The sequence below is a fragment of the Lytechinus variegatus genome, chromosome 7 (assembly GCF_018143015.1).
Source record: "Lytechinus variegatus isolate NC3 chromosome 7, Lvar_3.0, whole genome shotgun sequence".
NCBI classification, from domain to species: Eukaryota; Metazoa; Echinodermata; class Echinoidea; order Temnopleuroida; family Toxopneustidae; genus Lytechinus; species Lytechinus variegatus.
In genome coordinates, this window is record NC_054746.1 from 35,124,002 (window position 1) to 35,132,501 (window position 8,500).

General features: G+C 39.1%; 1 long non-coding RNA gene across 2 annotated transcripts in view; it reads left to right on the top strand.

The window, feature by feature from the left end:
* The window catches only part of LOC121419112, a 33,094-nt gene extending 25,016 nt beyond the window's left edge, over positions 1 to 8,078 (top strand). For both annotated transcript variants that reach the window (XR_005970554.1, XR_005970553.1), the window contains one exon: positions 6,706 to 8,078. This is a non-coding gene — a long non-coding RNA (uncharacterized LOC121419112). The remainder of the gene's footprint in view (positions 1 to 6,705) is intronic.
* The last annotated feature ends 422 nt before the right edge of the window (positions 8,079 to 8,500 follow it).

Sequence of the window (8,500 nt, forward strand, 5' to 3'; positions counted from 1 at the left end):
GAATTGTAAGGTTTTTTGCCCAATTTTCACCAGATAATATGTTGTTACCATGGCAACAAGATTTCTGAAAGACACACAAAAGTATGTCTTAGACATCTTCACCTCAAGACCAATGTGTGTGCCAAATTTCATGAGAATCGGTTAAAAACAGAGCAGGTGGTTCTAACTGCAAGATTTTTACCTTATTTTTGCAATAATACACTGTTACCATGGCAACACAATTTCCAACACATGCAAAAAATGTGTCTTGCACACCTTTACCCCAAGACCAAAATATGTACACACACACCAACATTCAACCCCCTCCACCGTCACCCTTCGGCTTGGCTAGCATCTTCATTCAGATTGAGATGCGAGGACAAACAGAAGATCTGTTCAAAAAGGGTCTGAATTCAAGAACTAATCCAATGCAAAATAATGCACTGCTATTGAGTTTTGCACTAGCGCTAGTCTATATACCAGACAAATCTGAACTCCTAAATTCTGACATTTTCACCCATTTTTTCACTGTTCCTGCAGCCAGATTTTTTGGAGCATACCCCATTCTTAATTCTTATACATAAACAAAGGTCTGGAGAAAAAAATCACGCTTTTGTCCACCGTGTCCACATAATTCCGCTAACTGACCAGACTAATAATAGTAATCAAGTATCACTGAACATCCTGTGCAAGTTTCAGGTCACATGATCAAGGTCATTTAGGGTCAATGAACTTTGGCCGAATTGGGGGTATTTGTTGAATTACGATCATAACTTTAAAAGTATGTTGGTCTAGTTCATAAAACTTGGACATAAGAGTAATCAAGTATCACTAAACATCCTGTGCGCATTTTAGGTCACATGACCAAGATCAAAGGTCAATGAACTTTGGCCATAACGGGGGTATCTGTTGAATTACCATCATCACTTCGCAAGTTTATTGATCTGACTTTTGAAACTTGGACATAAGAGTAATGAAGTATCATTTAATATCCCGTGCAAGTTTCAGGTCACATGATCAAGGTCAAAGGTCATGTGAGGTCAATGAACTTTGGCCACATTGGGGGTATTTGTTGAATTACCATCCTATCTCTGTAAAGTGTATTGGTCTAGTTCATAAAAGGTGGAAATAAGAGTAACCAAGTATCACTGAACATCTTGTGCGAGTTATAGTAGTTTTCAAAGTCAGCACTGCTGCTATGTTGAATCGCGTGATGCAGGTGAGACGGCCAGAGGCATTCCACTTTTTTATCTTACCCGCGGCACACCCCCACCATTTTTTTGGTCGAGTGCCGGGCCCCCCCCCCCCGTATAAGGGCATAGCCTATAGGGAGCTGCCCTTGTCTATACATCCATGGTGCACAGATATCAATATAATATCTCTGTTGTATATTCTATCTACCGGACATGCTGGTTGACACTATTTGCTAGATAGTTGAAACCCATGTTGTAGCAACGCAACCTCATCTCCGGCTAAAGAAGATAGACATTCGTCTCGCAGATTAGACGTAAGTAAAACAAACAAAAATACATAAAGTCAAACTGACACCAGCTATAAAACAGAAGTGCCCCCTTCTGTTTATTCTCGGGAGGTGCCACAGGCTCTTGTTGAAAGTTTGTTAAAGGACAAGTCCCGGTGGCCACTTCCATTCACGAGTGGATACCATGCGCGACCATGGTCTCGAAAAACACCTTAAAACATGTAATTTTCTGTAAATGCACCCCTTAACAAGTATTGGCGTGTGAAACCCTACCCTCAACAAGTATTGGAAACAAAACGATACTTTTGGTAAAATTATTATTCCCTGAAATGAACCCCTAAACAAGTACAGGAATGTTTTATTGTTATGGGTCCTTTGGTCGTCGGCTTTACCTTATTTGGTTTAGTACGACCCCACCTTCTACACCTCGCGCAAATCGGACTCTAAACACGAAGTGTTGGGGCAAAAAGGATATCCTTTATTAAACATTTTAATTTTGTTTTATCATCCCCGCAAATCGACCCTAAACACTAGCGAAATTGATACCCCTTTTTCATTATTTTTGTGTTTTTGACACTCTTATCACGTTACGTACGTAACGTGCCCTATCGTGAAAAAGACATCCTTTTAACATGTTTTTTGGTCGCACTTGGTATCCACTCGTCAATGTAATCCCCCCCGGGGGGGTCAAGTCCACCCCTATATAAAGTTGATTTCGATAGAATGAGAAAATCCGACAATTATTAAGCAAACAATAAAAATTTCATCAAAATCAGATTTTAAACAAGAAAAATAGGGCAGTTTAAAGTTTCGCTTATTTTTGCAAAATTAAACAGTTAAATGCACATCTAGTCTCACTAATTCAAACTTTGCATTGTGCCCTCTGCGAAGTGCACAGCGAAAACCGGGGATCTGTGCCTACAGACATGGGACCCAGTGGCGGACCGTGACCTGGCGGAGACAAAGCATTGGGGGGGGGGGGCACAGCATTGTTCACAAACAATGCAGTGCCCCCTAATGCTTCGTCTCCGCCGGGTCACGGTCCGCTATACTGATGGGACCCAATTTCACAACGTGAGAGGGCAGCAGACTGGTCGCCATGCTGCGGTGGGCGAATCAACTTTTATAGTACACAAGTCAATAGGGTATTTGGTACATTCGTTCGATTTTTTTTTATTTTGGACCAATTGAGCAGATTTCTTGTAAGATTCACAATGAGCATTTATCGGAGAAGTTCAGGTCGCAGCTGTGCTGTGTTCAATTGCCACAACAATTGGAGAAAGCTTCAGGATTGGAAGCAAAGTGAATGTGAAATTCACTCGCCTTGGACTCATGAAGCCTGTTTGTGTGTGAAGCCGTACTCCCTGCATAGGTTTCCAGGCCGTGATGAAGGAATGCGTCGCCAGTGGATAAAAAACATCAACAGAAAGGACTTTCTTCCTTTCTCTCTGTTTTATTCTCTTGCCTTGCCCCCTCCTTTTGGATACTTATAGGCCTGCATAAAATGTGGTGGTGGTGTTTTTTTTGTGGGGGGAGGGAGGGGGGGATTTATTTGATCATGCTTAGATGGAAATATCAGTCCCTCTCTCTTTCTCTCTCCCTCTCACACTATCCCTCCCTCTCTCTCTCTCACTATCCCCTTCTCTGTATTACACTATCCCTCTCTCACACACGTTCTCGCTAGCCCCCCCCCCCTCTCTCCCTACCCCCCCCCCTTTCTCACCTCTCCCCTCTCACTATCCCCCTCTCCCCTCTCACTATCGCCCTCCTCTCACACATACTCTCTCCCCCCTCACACTCTATGTCTCGTTCACTCTCCCGCTACTCTAACACAATTTACTAGCAACAAGAAGTGAGCTCCCTGATGAAAACCAACAGCGATTCTTGGTCATCATCAACTCACTTTTACTGACAAAACTAAGGGGAAAAAGTAGCCAAAGTGCAAAAATTCATCATACCTTCATCGGTCAGATATGGCCATTGTCTTACATCGTCTACCCAGGGGTCCATGCTTTATTTTATTGATTTATGATGAAGTTAATGACACAATATCAGAGCTTATCTGTAATCTTTCATTGAATTTGTACACAGAGCCAATCGCGGTCAGCGCACTTGCCCACCGCAGCAATGGCGTCGCCGATAGAGGGCCAAATACATAAACCGGCCGTGAAATTGGTCTATAGGTCCACGTTGGTATTCTTGATACCGGGGGGGGGGGGGGCACTTCCATTCACGAGTAGATACCATGCGCGACCATGGGGTCTCGAAAAGCATCCTAAATATTTTCCATATACTGAAAATGCACCCCTTAACAAGTATTGGCGTGTAAAACCCTACCCTTAACAAGTATTGGAAACAAAACGATACTCTTGGCAATTATTCCCTGAATTGAACCCCTAAACAAGTACAGTCATATTTTATTGTTTTATCACGGGTCCTTCGGTCGTCGGGTTTTACCTTTACACATCATTTGGTTTAGTCCATGGTTTAAACCAAAGACCTTATAATATATTACCATGGACCTACTAGCTCGTAGGTCCATGGTTTAGTAGACCCCACCTTCGACACCTCGATCGCGCAAATCGGATTCTAAACACGTATTGTTGGGGAAAAAAGGACATCCTTTATAAAATATTGACTACTAATGTGCAAGGAACAACTTTCCCATAGGCTATGTACTTAATTATCAGGGGCAGTCATCTAACCCAGGGAGTATATTGCTTTATGTCCTCAAGAAAGAAAAATAAAATTTGGAGTCAAACTTTTGGGAAAAAAGACATTTTAGCCATTTCATTTATTGGAATACATGGAAGAGTAGTCTTTGCCTTACATCACTATGCGGCCAATATGAAGTCTCCATGGGTATAGTGATTACCAATATTTACAACTTATAGATAGAAATTCATAACTTTCTTATTATTTGTTCAATATTGTTCAAACTTTCATCTATCAACTTGTCTGATTTTCCTTTTTCTTCTAAACACAAGTTTTATTTGGGTATTAACATCCCTACCCCTCAAGTTGGTATATAATTCTCCAATAGTGCCATTATATAATATTCGACCGAGCAGTTCGATCCCATCGTGATTGCGGTAAAAATATATTGCTATGTCAGGGAAGAAAAGTAAAAAAGAATATCCAACATTGTGGCCAATTCTTTTATGTAAACATAGCCAAGTTATAGTTTAGGATACATTTATAAATTTTCCAAAATTGATATCTGAGTGTTGTGTTTGTAGCTCGGGCATAGTGGTTCGAGTAGCGTACTTACTTTCAACTACATGTACATGTATTTGTGACAGTGCACCCCCCCCCCCCCCGGCCGTATAGATCTCGAACTTAGGATGTGTTCACGGAGGCATGTGGTTTGTAACATCACAAGGTATTATGTAACTATCATTTCTCAATTTCTTTCGCTTGATCCCCCACCTGATATCTATACGTGGGCGGAGAGGCCTATTCCAGATCCTCTTTCAAGTTTATCTGGAGTTTTTATAATCTCTTAGTAATATGTTATCATGATTAAGTTTTCGAACTTGGAACTGAACCGTCAATATTTGTTAGATCAGGGAGTTGATATAGGCTATGCCTCTATGCTTATATATAGTGCCTAATATTTGGTAGCAAATTTGAACTTAAATTAATTAAATCTCATAAAGATTACATTTCATCGTGTCAATGATGGTGCCTAATTGATGCATGGAGCGGGCATGGAGATAATAAGTCTTAGATGACTTGCATAAGATGTATTTAAATATAGAGAAGATGTGTAAATTTCTATTGTCTCGCCTGCATAAAAGAAGCGCCAGGCGCAGCGCTCTTCTGATAGCGGCATCGCGTTCTGAATTGTCATAACTTTGAAAGTATATATTTCATGAAACGTGTATATGAGGGCAATCAAGTCTCATTGGTCGTGCGGCATGTGATTCAGGTCACATGATCAAGGTCAGTAGTGGCGGCACCAAGCGGCACCTTAAAAAAAATTGAAAATTGAAAAACCAAAATGTATAGTAATTGTCATCTCTGTTCAGTAACTTCAGCCTTAGTTAACTTTCGTTGCAGCATGCACCTATAGCATGGTTGAAGAGATCCCGCAAAGTCTCATTACGCAAAAACCAGAACCATTTAGCAATAATAGTGTACAATTTAATATTTACCAAGATCCGTCAATCATGTCAATGGCCGGGCCAGAATCATAAACACTTTTAGATCATTTATTATAAAGATTATAATTTCGCTTACGATTCGTCCTCGAATTATTGTATGTTGAATGAGACAGTAATCCGATTAAGAGCTAACACAGGGCTTAAAATATCCCGTTTTGATGTCTGTATGCTCCAATCTTTTCTGCTCTGGATTCGAGTTTTCATTATTTTTTTAAACGTGATACGTATTTTTTTTTACGTACGAAAAATTATTAGTACACGCTAGCGTAACTGCCCGAGAGTTTTCTTTTGCCCCCTTTTCCCTTTCACCCTAATCCTGGTGTTGCCTCTCGTTATCTTCATTAAAAAAAAATTGACCAAAGTTACGATTTTTATTTTCAAGGTCATTTTGGTCATCTTTGATCATTTGAAATTATAATGACGGTATCAGTAAATGGATGATTGTATTTTCAAATAACTGGGCAGCGTACAAAACATTTTTGTTCAATTTGCTCTCTATTTCTCTATTTTATTGGCACTTGCTGCATGATCTTAGGGTAATATATGTCCATGAGGATGATGGGTTTAAAGGTCATATAAGGGTCAAAAGGTCAAATGATATATTTTGTTCAACTTGCTCTTATTTCTTTATTTCTCCATCAATTATGCTGACTATTGGTGATGGGGTCAAATTCCATCTTGGGTCAAAAAGTCAAGTTTTTTTGTAATTGCTCTCATTTCTTTATTTCTGCATCAATTATGTTCACACTTGGTGCAAAATTGGTAGTACCACAACTGTGCCCATGAGAGTGGTGGGGTCAAAGGTCATCTAGGGGTCAAAAGTCACGTTAATGTTCAAATTGCTCTCTTTTCTTTATTTCCTCATCAACTGTGTATACACTTGTGTGTTCATAAGAATGATGAGGTCAAAATATCATCATATCACATATTTTATTGATCACGATATCAGGTGACACTCGTGTACCATTTTTTTTTCTTGGGGGGGGGGGTTAGCATGAAAATCGAGCCTATATTTTATCCACTTGTACTTTTTTTTAATCAAACCGATGACACTACTTTCTTTATTTCTTTTATTTATAGTTTACTCTTCAGAACTGCAAAGACTCGATGGTGGATTGAAAGAACCAACGGTCGACGGATTACAACTACGGCTGTTTGGCATGGGCAAATCAGAATTAAACAATATGAATCAGTATATGCACCACCTCCTGATCACCTTAGTTGAACATGAAAATTTCAGAATAAAGAATAACTACATTGGAGTGTACATGCGTTTGAATGCATCGATGAATGAAAATCACTGTGAACTATAAAGGCTTCTTTACATTGGATAGTCAGGAATCATACCTTCTCTTGCATCCATAAAACCAAGTTTATATCAGTGAACTTGTGAATCTAGCAGAAGAAGAAGAGTTTCGTAACCCCTCCTGGAACCTTTTTTAATTTCATTTGACATCGTTATATCGTATGCTGTTGATTGCTCGCCCTTTTTATTTTTAGAAGAACAAAACTTGTATGAAATCTTGGTTATTCTTTCGACGTTTATATCTACTTTGTATGTGCTACTGTTTTAGACATACTATGGATGGGGATCGCCAAGCGAGTGCAGTGCACACAGCTGTAAATGAATATTTGCCTCATACAATTGAAATCGATGTTCCAAACATCTTTTTGTTCAATTTGATGATGAAAATCAAGGGAATTTTGAGCGATGAGAATGTCCACAAAAGTTTTGTTTGCATACTCGATCGGTATCATATACCAGAAGATAAGGTAGATTTTGGTAATATTCACCTATTGAAATGGAAACTTAAGTATACATGGAGACAATGGAAAAATACCCAAAGTGGGTACAGACGTAATAAATTGCTTAAGAAATATAACACCTCAACTTACTCAATGAAAATCAATTTCAAGCCTGACTGTCAGTTTCCGATAAGGAGAATTGATGAAAATTATAGGCCCACGACAGCCCAAAACAGTCCAGTGCACACAACTGATAATGATGGCGATTCGCCTCATACAATTGAAATTGATGTACCAAACATCATTTTATTCAACTTGGTAAGAGAAACCAAGGGATGTATCAACGATGAGAATGTCCACAAATGTTTTGCTTCCATACTCCGTCGATATCATATACCAGAAGATAAGGTAGATTTTGGTAATATTCACCTATTGAAATGGAAACTTAAGTATACATGGAGACAATGGAAAAATACCAAAAGTGGGTACAGACGTAATAAATTGCTTCAGAAATATAACACCTCAACTTACTCAATGAAAATAGATTTCAAGCCTGACTGTCAGTTTCCGATAAGGAGAATTGATGAAAATTATAGGCCCACGACAGCCCAAAACAGTCGGAAAAAGTTGGAGTGGGAGAGATAGTCATTTTGTAAGATTATTTCTGTGAATAATAGGCCTATGTTTCCTTTAACTCCTTAGTCCTATAAGTGCGAATTTAATTTTCCTATATTACTGATCAGAAAAGGGCGATTTCGTACTTATATTGTAGGCATGAATATGTTATGCGTATTTCACTAAAGAATCATGCGAAAATTCTTTGAGATACTGAAAAAAAGGACTGTTTGCAAAAATTTAATTTTGAAATACTTGCATGAAAATGGAGCATTTGAAGGACTATAGATTATGTAGGACCTGTATATATAGGAATTCACGGACTGTGTCAATTATACATGAATGGTGGTGTGAACTACGCGAAGCGAGAGCTCAAATGTTTATTTCTAGGTTTCTTACCCTGAATGAAACATTTGGAAATATATATATTATATCATATACCCCAAAACAGTGGTGAAAATTCCTTTTACATAATATTGATGACCCCTCACCACCGCGGTGCACCGTGGTCACA